The 10,000-nt window shown below is 39.9% G+C and overlaps 1 protein-coding gene across 1 annotated transcript in view; it reads left to right on the forward strand.

The window, feature by feature from the left end:
- Nucleotides 1-10,000, forward strand: part of LOC106878658 (nuclear receptor subfamily 5 group A member 2) — a 171,058-nt gene that overhangs the window by 7,470 nt on the left and 153,588 nt on the right. The window contains exon 2 of the mRNA XM_052975630.1: nt 8,874-9,053. The gene's annotated coding sequence lies outside the window, so the exon portion shown is untranslated. The remainder of the gene's footprint in view (nt 1-8,873; nt 9,054-10,000) is intronic.

A 10,000-nucleotide genomic window follows, 5' to 3' on the forward strand; every position in this document is an offset into this window, starting at 1 on the left:
TCATTCCTCCCCCCACACCTTCCGCTCTCTGTCTCCCTCTTTCCTTCTCGTCGTCTGCACCCTGTGTCTCCACGTTTCGCCTTTGTTGACACTGAATAAACACTGCAAAGATAACATGGGACATTTCTGGCTAAAGTTTTCGATCGTTAAAAGAAATCAACATCTTAACAGAACACACACACACACACACACACACACACACACACACAGATGCTCAAGTGCACACGCGCACACACAGCATGTGCATACAAGCGTATACACGTGCGCACCGTGGACACGTACCCACACAGATACACAAACTCGCACAGACATTCAAAGAGGGAGGAAGGAAGCGAGAGAGGAGAAAAAGATACAGAGAGATGGGGAGAAAGAGAGAGAGAGAGAGAGAGAGACGAAGAGAGAAAGGGGGAGAGAAAGACGGGAGAAAGTGAAACAGAAAGGGAGAAGGAGAAGAGAGAGAGAGGCATGTATGCCACCTCTCCCATCACCCCACATAATGTACACTGAAGCAAAAACAGAACACAGTGAGAAATGGCACACACAGAGACACATAGAGCGGTGGTGGACCTCGTTGTTGGACGATGAAGATTCATTTGGTGATCGATCAACTAAATAATCTATTTCTAAATTTACATGTGGCTGAGTACTCCACAGACCCATTTTCCTCCCCTGTGCATCAGCTGTTATACTCACGACATGTTTCCCTGGCGTCCGTGCATCATATACGATACAAATTCCCGACTGTAATTTGGGGCTTACGAAATGAAAGCTTTATAGTCAGGGCATATGGAACAAGGTCTAGCTAAAAGTCTGAGAAAAACAGGCATTAGCCCTTCCCCCCCCCCAACACACACACACATATCGGGGTGACCTCACTCTCCCGCGAACATCTGGACTCCTTCCTCTCCTTTGACCAATCCTTGGCTGCCTCGAAGTCGGAGATGGCGTCTTAGCAAGAGTTTCCTCACTGGGCTTTATTCAGCGCTTCTGATTCCCATGTCGTCTGGTTTGTCTTGCAGGTTTTTAAAATGTCCTTATAACGGAGCATCAGGTGGCCTCGGTGCCTGGCACCAGAGCTAAGCTGGCCTTATAAGAAGGTTTTAAACAAACGAGTTTCTTCCATGCGCTTCGATAACAAGATTAGCCCAAGAACTTCATTGATTACTTTAGCTTATCGATCTCGGAAGGACGAGAGGCGAAGTTTGCTGGAACGATACATCTTGAAAGAACTTTTTTTACTTGTCTTTTTTTTTTTACTTGTTGCAGTCATTAGACTGCGGCCATGCTGGGGCACCACCGCGAAGTGTTTAGTCCAAGAAATGACACCGACTACTTATTTTCTTTTTCTGAAGTTTGGTACTTATTCAATCAGACGCATTTGCCGAACCGCCAAGTTACGGAAATGCAAGCAAACCAGTACCGGTTGTCAAACGGTGTATGTGTGTGTGGAGGGCGGGGTGGGGATACACACAAGCACAATAGAAAAAAAACAAGGAAAAAAACTAAAAGCAAAATAACAAGAAAAAAAAACTCGGTTATCATCAGAGAAACGGATGAATCAAGATTAGTTTTGAAAAACAAAATTGCGTTAAGGAATGTTGAGGAATTTTCTACAAAAGTTCTACGTGAAAGTAATTGACCAACAGAACGTTTCCAAGAATGTCACCACAGAAAAATGAAATACCGATAGAGTGATAGACAAATTATATGTATATGTATGTATCGTAGACATTCCTGACTTGTGACGGACGACATCGATGGCTGAGATAAAACAGTAAACCGAATAAAATCGGAAATTTTTCTGAGGTTTAATTAAAACCATAATGTTTATGTAATCTAGGATTAGTACCAGTTAGATAATGAGGTTCATCTTTATTTTGTTTAATGGACTTCTCTGTCTTGCCGTCTTCATGGAGTTTAGTCAGTTCGATCGATCTCTTGTGTATTTTGTCCTGGTACATGTTTTGCCATGGCTACAACTTAGTGTCTCGCATAAATTTGTTTCCTCATAACATTCTTAATTGTATCTTCTTTTATCCTTTAACTTGTTTCAGACAATTTGACCGCGGCCATGCTGAGGCACAACCTTGAAACGTGTTTTTTGTTTTATTAAACTCCGATATAATCGTAATTTATACTCTGAAAGGTATTTGTAGAAAATTTCATAAAGAAGATATGCCTTTTTCCGAAAGTTATGATGGACAAAACCGAATCATGTGAATTTTCCGAAACTCCTCTCCTCACCCTCCGACTCAACAAATTCCGATATAATCGGAATCTACACCATCTGAAACGTATTACTTGAAAATTTCATTAAGAGTTAAGCATATTTCTGGAAGTTATGAAGAAACAAAATCGTGTGGGGTGGGTGCACACTTCTGCAGGTATGCCGGAATGTCCAACAATGCGCATCCATGCGCGGATTACGGGGTCAGTTCGTTCGTTCTTCCGTTTGTTTCATTCGTTCATTTATTCATTCTTTCCTTCATTTGTGTATTCATTCATTCAATCTTTTATTTATTCTATTATCTATTCATTTATTCCATCTTCCATTCTTCTTTTCATTCTTTCATACAAACGTACATAATTAAAAAAAAGTTTACATAACTTACACACATACTCGCGCGCGTGTATGTGTGTGTGTGTTCTTCTGTCTGTGAACCCACCACACAATATGTATCTATAAACGTTAAGTATGTATCTGTTGATCTATTTGATAGTATTAAAAACATTCCAACCATGAGGCCATTCTCGTAATCAAATTACACACACACACACACACACATATACATGTAGGTATGTGTGTACACATACACACCCACATACACAGAGGTATATATACATATATATAACAATGATGATATATGTGTATATGTACGAGATGCGTTCAAAAAGTATCCGATTTTAGTTTTCGCGCCGAAACTAATGCCGCTCGGACAAAGTCTTTTGGGTGGAAGGTGGTGTCCCTCTTCCTGCGCAAGCGGAAATCTTTCGCGCCGGTAGGCCGCGTCAGTTCCCGGCTTTTACGCCTGGAACACAGACGTGCAGTGAGCGCTCGTCGGATTGAACGCCTCTCGTATAAGAATAAGGATTCATATGTGTGTGTGTGTGTGTGTGTGTGTGTGTGTAAGAATAGGGATTCAAAGAGTTAGACAGAGCTCACAGGGTAAGTTCCCCGCCCTCTATGTGTTTATCGAGAAAGACGCTGGTTAAGGCTAGAATGTAACTCCTCCGTCCTTCTGAAAGTCCAGGAATCACAATGGCGGAGAGTATGTCTAAAAATTGAGCATAAAAGAAGAGTGACATGAGAGAATAAATGTTTATTCTGTTGGTTGACAGCTGTTTCGTAATCTGTAATATATGTGTGTGTGTGCGCGCGCGCGTGTGCGAGTCACCCATTGCTTGACAACCGGTGTCCAGTCGACCTAAATATTATGGTCTGTACACGTGGGGGTGCTGAAAAGTTCCTGGCTTTGGGTAAAAGGAAACGCAGGAGGATCCGTTAATTGGGTTTTTACTCGACTTACTGCAGCGGTCCTTCAGTAAAAGAACTGGGAAGCCCTTTCACGATACCCTTCTCAGCACTCTAGCGAATGGTGAATGCAACAGTCTAACCACTAGGCCACGCGCCTTCACAACTATAGATGTGCTTTCCAGTAATAATATCAGGATTTCTGGTACGTACACTTTCGCGCGCCCATATTTGACGACTACGAGGGTCGGCCTGGATCGGGAGGCGGCGTCGAAATATTTCAGAAATGCTTGAATTTTTGTAGAACGATCTTCCTGGACTCGGTTGTTAAGTCGGTGGTGCTGGACGCGAGCGGGAGCGAAGGGGCTGCATTTAGACTAGTGGCTGTCTTATATTCCGGCCGGAGCATGTTGTCGGTTTTCTTCTTGCGTTTAGAAGAGTTCTTGGGAACCAACCACCCGCAGTTTATTCCTTGAATGGAATTTTAGACACACGCTGAGAATATTTAGCGCTTGTCGAGAAGTGAGGTCTCTGAAAACTTCTGGAAGTTTCGACTTTCTGACGGTTACCGACTGGAGTCTTTGAATGCACCAGCACGGATATGGAGCAATCGTATCGGTCATCTAAACCGCATCTAGCTATGGTATTTGTGTGGTCAGCGAACAGCGATGGTATAGGGTACCCATAAGTTTCAGTCAGTTAGCTTACATAAACACTTTATGATTTTGTATGGTTGACCTACAAAGGACGTGTAGACAAGGAGTCAGCCACAGGAAGCTAAGTGAACATGTCTGTCGTGTCGGGCAAAACTTTCAGTGACCGGATTAGAAAATTAAGTTAGTCGGAAGTTGACGAGAACAATGTCAGTGACCTATGGTAGGGCGCTCTGGAGAAGGCGATTAGAATAGAATCGATGAGATTTAGCAAAGAAATATTCTCGTAGAGAAAATAATTGATGGGGATCTAGTGTGCAAAATTAGAATAGGCGATTAGGAAAGGTGCTGCGACCGACCTGCACGCGGCGAAAATTGCCTTCGACTATTTTCTTCAAGGCGAAACGTGAACGTTGCCTTGCCAAAGTTTAGGCAGAACGAACTCTGAAGCAGAGAAGAATAAAATCCGTTCGATAGGACCAAGTGGCAGAGTAGCGACTTGGTATCAAAGCTACCAATCGGTCCAGTAATGTAGCTAAGGAATTGCGTTGATGAGGGGGTGCAGTCCGCCCGAGTAGCGCTTTTAAGTTTACTGTATAAGCCTGTAGAGGGTTGGGACTCGATGAGGGATGAGACACGAAAATTCATTGTTAATTCCACCGAAGTCGAATTTATCTTTCATCCCCATCGGAGTTGTTAAGTACCAGTTCAACTCTGGGGTCCATGTAATCGGCTTTATTCTCCTCCTTACAAAATTGCTGGCTTTATGCCAAAATTTGAAACTATTATTATTATTATTATTATTCAGGTCACTGCCTGGAATCGAACTCGGAATCTTGGGATTAGTAGCCCGCGCTCTTAACCACCACCACCACTACTACTACTACTACTACTACTACTACTACTACTACTACTACTACTACTACTACTACTACTACTACTACTACTACTAATAATAATAATAATAATAATAATAATAATAATAATAATAATATTATCATTATTATTATTATTATTATCATTATTATCATTATTATTATTATTATTATTATTATTATTTTACTTCACAGAGCTCTCCGTTTTACTTGCTCTAGTTGATCCTGTGAGAGCGGTCAGCAACCTGTTCTCAGAGATCTCACAGGGTCTTTCTGCAAACCATAAGCTTTGGTATTTGGAGGTTAACTGTCGTGGAAGACATTCAACACCCAAACAGAGCTGGCAGAATCGTTAGCGCGCTAGACAAAACGCTAAGCGGTGTTTTGTCAGGCTTAACGTTCCGAGTTCAAATTCCGCTGAAGTCGTCTTGGCCTTTCATCCTTTCGGCGTCGATAAAATAAATTCTAGTCGAGCACTGGAAGGGTCGATATAATCGAGTAGCCCCCACTAACCCCTTGTGCTTATAGTAGAAAAAATTATTAAGGAGGCGGCGAGCTGGCAGAACCGTTGGCTCGCCGGACACTGGCTCTTTATGTCCCAGGTTCATAAGTCGCTGTGGTCAACATCGCCCATCATCCTTCTGAGGTCCGTTTGGGTCAATGTAATTACAAAAAAAAACTGTCAATTTTCACCTTCGTACATATTCGCCTCTCATTTCTACTCAGCCTGTCCCTTACACCTCTCCTCCCTCCTCCCTTCTCTCTCTCTCTCTCTCTCCTTTCTTTTCGCTTCTATCTCTCTTTCCCTCTCCCTCATTCGCCTACCGCTCTCTTTCTCCCCCCACCATCTTTTCTCTTCCTTTATGCATTATGCCCCATGTCTATTAAACTGAACTGACGACACTGAGATACGAAATACAGCGACAGGTCCAGAAGATATTCTAAAACACGTAACAGAAGTTACTGCCATATATATACAAACTCGAAATAATGCGACATTCAATTCAGGAAGAGTTTCAAGTTGTTCGTCACCGAATAACAATATGGATGACCAAACGAGTCCGGCAGAAATTAGAATTATGATTCTAATGAGCGACAATGTGTGGTTGTGCGTGTTACGAAAACCATCGAGAAGGTTAGTGAGAGGTTTACCAGTCATAAAAAATAAATTGCGCCGGAAGTGACGACAGTGAAATCCCATATTTTCATAAATACTTGAATATATATCTACAAAAGGGTGCTTCCCCCAATGACTTTTATTGATATCCATTTTTTTCTGGAAGCTATGAAGAAACAAAGTCGGTGGTGGTGGTGGGGATACACATGTGTAAGAATGCGTTTTTCATTTTTTAATGAAATTTTCTATAAATACCTTTCTGATGCTGTATCTTACGATTATATGGGAATTTAATATAAAAAATTAAGAAATTGTGGGTTCGCATACATATATGTATATATATATATATACACATGCGCATAACAAAATGAGACTTGATTTCGAAGAAGGTTGTCATATGTGCCAGTATGTATCTGTGCGGGACCGCCATTAAAACATTTTTTAAATATATATATATTAAATTCCGATATAATCGTAATCTATGAAAGTTATTTGTAGAAAATTTCAATTAAAGTATGAGGAAACAAAATCGACTTTTGTGAATTTTCAGACCCCCCCCCCTCCGCACCCTCAGAATTTCTTTTCTTTTTCTTTTTCTTTTTTGATAACTAATTCCGATATAATTAGATTCTGCACCATTTGAAGCATGTTTGTAAAAAAAATTTCATTGAAAAATATTCATCTTTCTGCACGTTATGAGGAAACAAAGTCGTTGGTTGGGGGCGGATACACCTGTATAGGTGTGCCAGTTCACGAACCTAATTACATACGATCTTCCAGTGATCGTATTAGCATTTCTGAGACAGTACCTGAGGTACACTACACCTGCAACGAAGTATAACCAACGTCGCTGAACACTATTGAAAAGTCAGACGTGCATTTGATGGTGGATCTTTCAGTGTTAGTTTACAGTTGCGCAACTGTGAAACCATTCTTTAAGTTTTTGCTAATCCAATGATGAGAACATCCATATGAAGACGATCGAAGGGCGTTGGATACTCGCCAAGAAGAAACTCGGCTGACAATGTGGAACGAATAATGCTTTATTAACATCGTAATTGTATGAATATTTCTGGCGACATAAGTTCAGAGACCGTGAGATAGTTGTATGTACATTCTGTGCATCGTTTTTATGTTGTCACTTCCAGTTTCTTCTGTAATTTACTCTCATTTTTTGCATATTAACCAAGCAAATACGCACTTATTGGAGAATCTTTAGAAGAACATAAGTCAGGCTTTTTTTTTTTTGAATAACAATAGATTTTTATTTAGCAACATATTTTTACAGGAAGAAAATTAAAAAAAAAAACATTCAGAGTATAAAAGATCAAATTATTGAGAAAAAAAAAGCCTGAAAGACATTTTTCAGGTGTCTTGCTATTACTTCTCCAAAGCAGTATTCACCTTATACTCTGTCTCTCTCTCTCTCTCTCTCTTTCTCTCGCTTTCTCTCTCTATCGCTTTCTCTTTTTCTCTCGCTCTCCCCTCTCTCTCTTTCTCTCTTGCTTTTCCTTTCGTCTTCTGTTTCTTTCTCTCCTCTTGCCTTTCTTTCTTTCTCCGTCTGTCTGTCTCTCTCTCTTTCTCGCTTTCTCTCTCTCTCTCTCTCTCTCTCTTTCTCTCTCTACGTCTCTCCACTTGTGGAAATATTTACTTCGTTCACATAGTTTCTCAGGAGGGGATTAACTCTCGATGTTTCTCTGGAAGAGAAAACAAAGAAAAGAAAATAATACCAGTAAACAAACAAAAAAAAGTTGTATTTAAATATGTGGGTTCCCCCCCCCCTCTCAGTCCCTTTTGATCGATATCTTTTTGCTAACCGAACGTATTCCCCGCCGCTCTTAACTCCCCCTCGTATTCGTCATCATCATCCTCAGCATCTTCATCATTATCAGCATCATCATCGTCATCATCAAGGCCTAACAACAAGGAAGCCTGTATGTGGTGAGTGGACATGCTAGACACAGCAGCCAAATTTGTTGGTGTCTCATCTTTGCAAAAACTTGACATATGACACACACACACACGCACACAAATATATATATATATATATATATATATATATATATATATATATTCCACAAAATGGAGGAGTCAGTCGGTTTAGATAATTCTGTGTATAAGAAGGAGAATATCGACCATGTTGCATGAGGTTGTCCAGAGTTAGCCAGGTCAGAATAGATAAGCAAGCATAACCGATGAAGTAGTCATATTTGCTCAACAATAGACAAACACTACTAAAGCAGGACAGACAACAAATGGTACAAGCGTTTACCAAAACACGGTCACTAAAAATGTACAAGTGGCAATAGTTGAGATATGCCTGGGATATGCCTGTGTAAACTGAGAGAGAGAGAGGGAGAGAGAGAGAGGAAAAACAAGAGCAACAAAAAGAAATGAATGCAAACTAGCCAGACATTGTCATCAATGATTAGTGAAGCAAAATATGTGAACCCATCAACTATCAACATACATAGAAATGCATACATACATACACTCGCACATACATACAAAACACACATATATACATACATATATATATATAAATATAACAGAATATATATATATATATATATATGTATATATATATTTACCCCTTCCCCTGAATTTGCTGGCCTTTTGCCAAAATTTGAAATCATTATTATTTTTGTTGTTGTTATTGTTGTGGTTGTTACTACTACTACTACTACTACTTATTGTTGCTGTTGTTGTTATTATTATTATTATTATTATTATTATTATCATTATTGTTATTATAGTTATTGAACCCCTCATTTAACCCATGGTGGAATCAGTGGTCATCGATAATGGTGTGTCCATGCTGTCTAATGCCGTGACCTGTGCAAGTTGGTGGGACAATACACACACATCTCAATCCCGGAGAACGTCCAATATTCATGGAACACCAGGCATTTTGGAGAATAGTCTGGCTTCATGAGGTAAGACTATCATTATTTTGGTTCGGTCTGATTCCTGGTAGGATTCATGTGGGTAGCTTAAGTAACCACAAGTTTTCACCAGTCTTTCAAGTGCTTAGAACCCTCCTGATAATCCTTGCTGTTCCTAAAAGACAAACTTTCTGTAGGAACTCTACCAGGCATTCTATTCCAATCTCCTTCAGCCATTTATCTCCATCTTTGCTTACTGTTTCCAATGCACCAATTATTATAGGCACCACCTTTACTGTCCGCATGCTCCAAATTCTTCCTATATCAAATTTTAAGGGATTGAATTTTTTTTGTTTTTCTTCCTCTTTCTTCGTGATCCTAGAATCAAACAGGCATGATGGGTCAATAAGTAAGCAACTTCACTTTACCTTATCTATAATTGTTATGTCTAGTCTTTTATTTTCTAACTTCTCCGTTTGAATAGGAAAGTCCCTCAAAATCTTACGTTTCTCTTCTATTTAATGGGACTTTAGTGAGGTCATCTTCTGTTGCCTGAATTAGTCATCAACAGTCACAAATGCAGCAATGAAAAAGCTTTTTGGAATAAAATAAATACATAAATAAAAAGATAAATGAATGAATGGAAATTGAACCAGTGCATGTGTTATGTTAAGGCACTATGAATCAGCCCAGACACAATGAAATTTAATTAATAAGAATTTCTTGATTGGCTACAGCAGCAGCACCCACTTTACTATTAATGTTTCCTGCAGCAGGTGTCCTTGGGTATTTTTCTTTTTCTCCAATTATTCTCTTCATTCTTCAGGCTCTTTCATCACACACACACACACACACACACACACACACACACACACACACACTCTATGTATATGTGTACACATGTCCACACATTCTATCTCTTACACACATACACTATGTGCACACACACATACACATGCATACATCTGCACATGCTATGTATAGACACATAGGTTGAC

This window comes from Octopus bimaculoides, chromosome 21 (genome assembly GCF_001194135.2).
Source record: "Octopus bimaculoides isolate UCB-OBI-ISO-001 chromosome 21, ASM119413v2, whole genome shotgun sequence".
Lineage (NCBI taxonomy): Eukaryota > Metazoa > Mollusca > Cephalopoda > Octopoda > Octopodidae > Octopus > Octopus bimaculoides.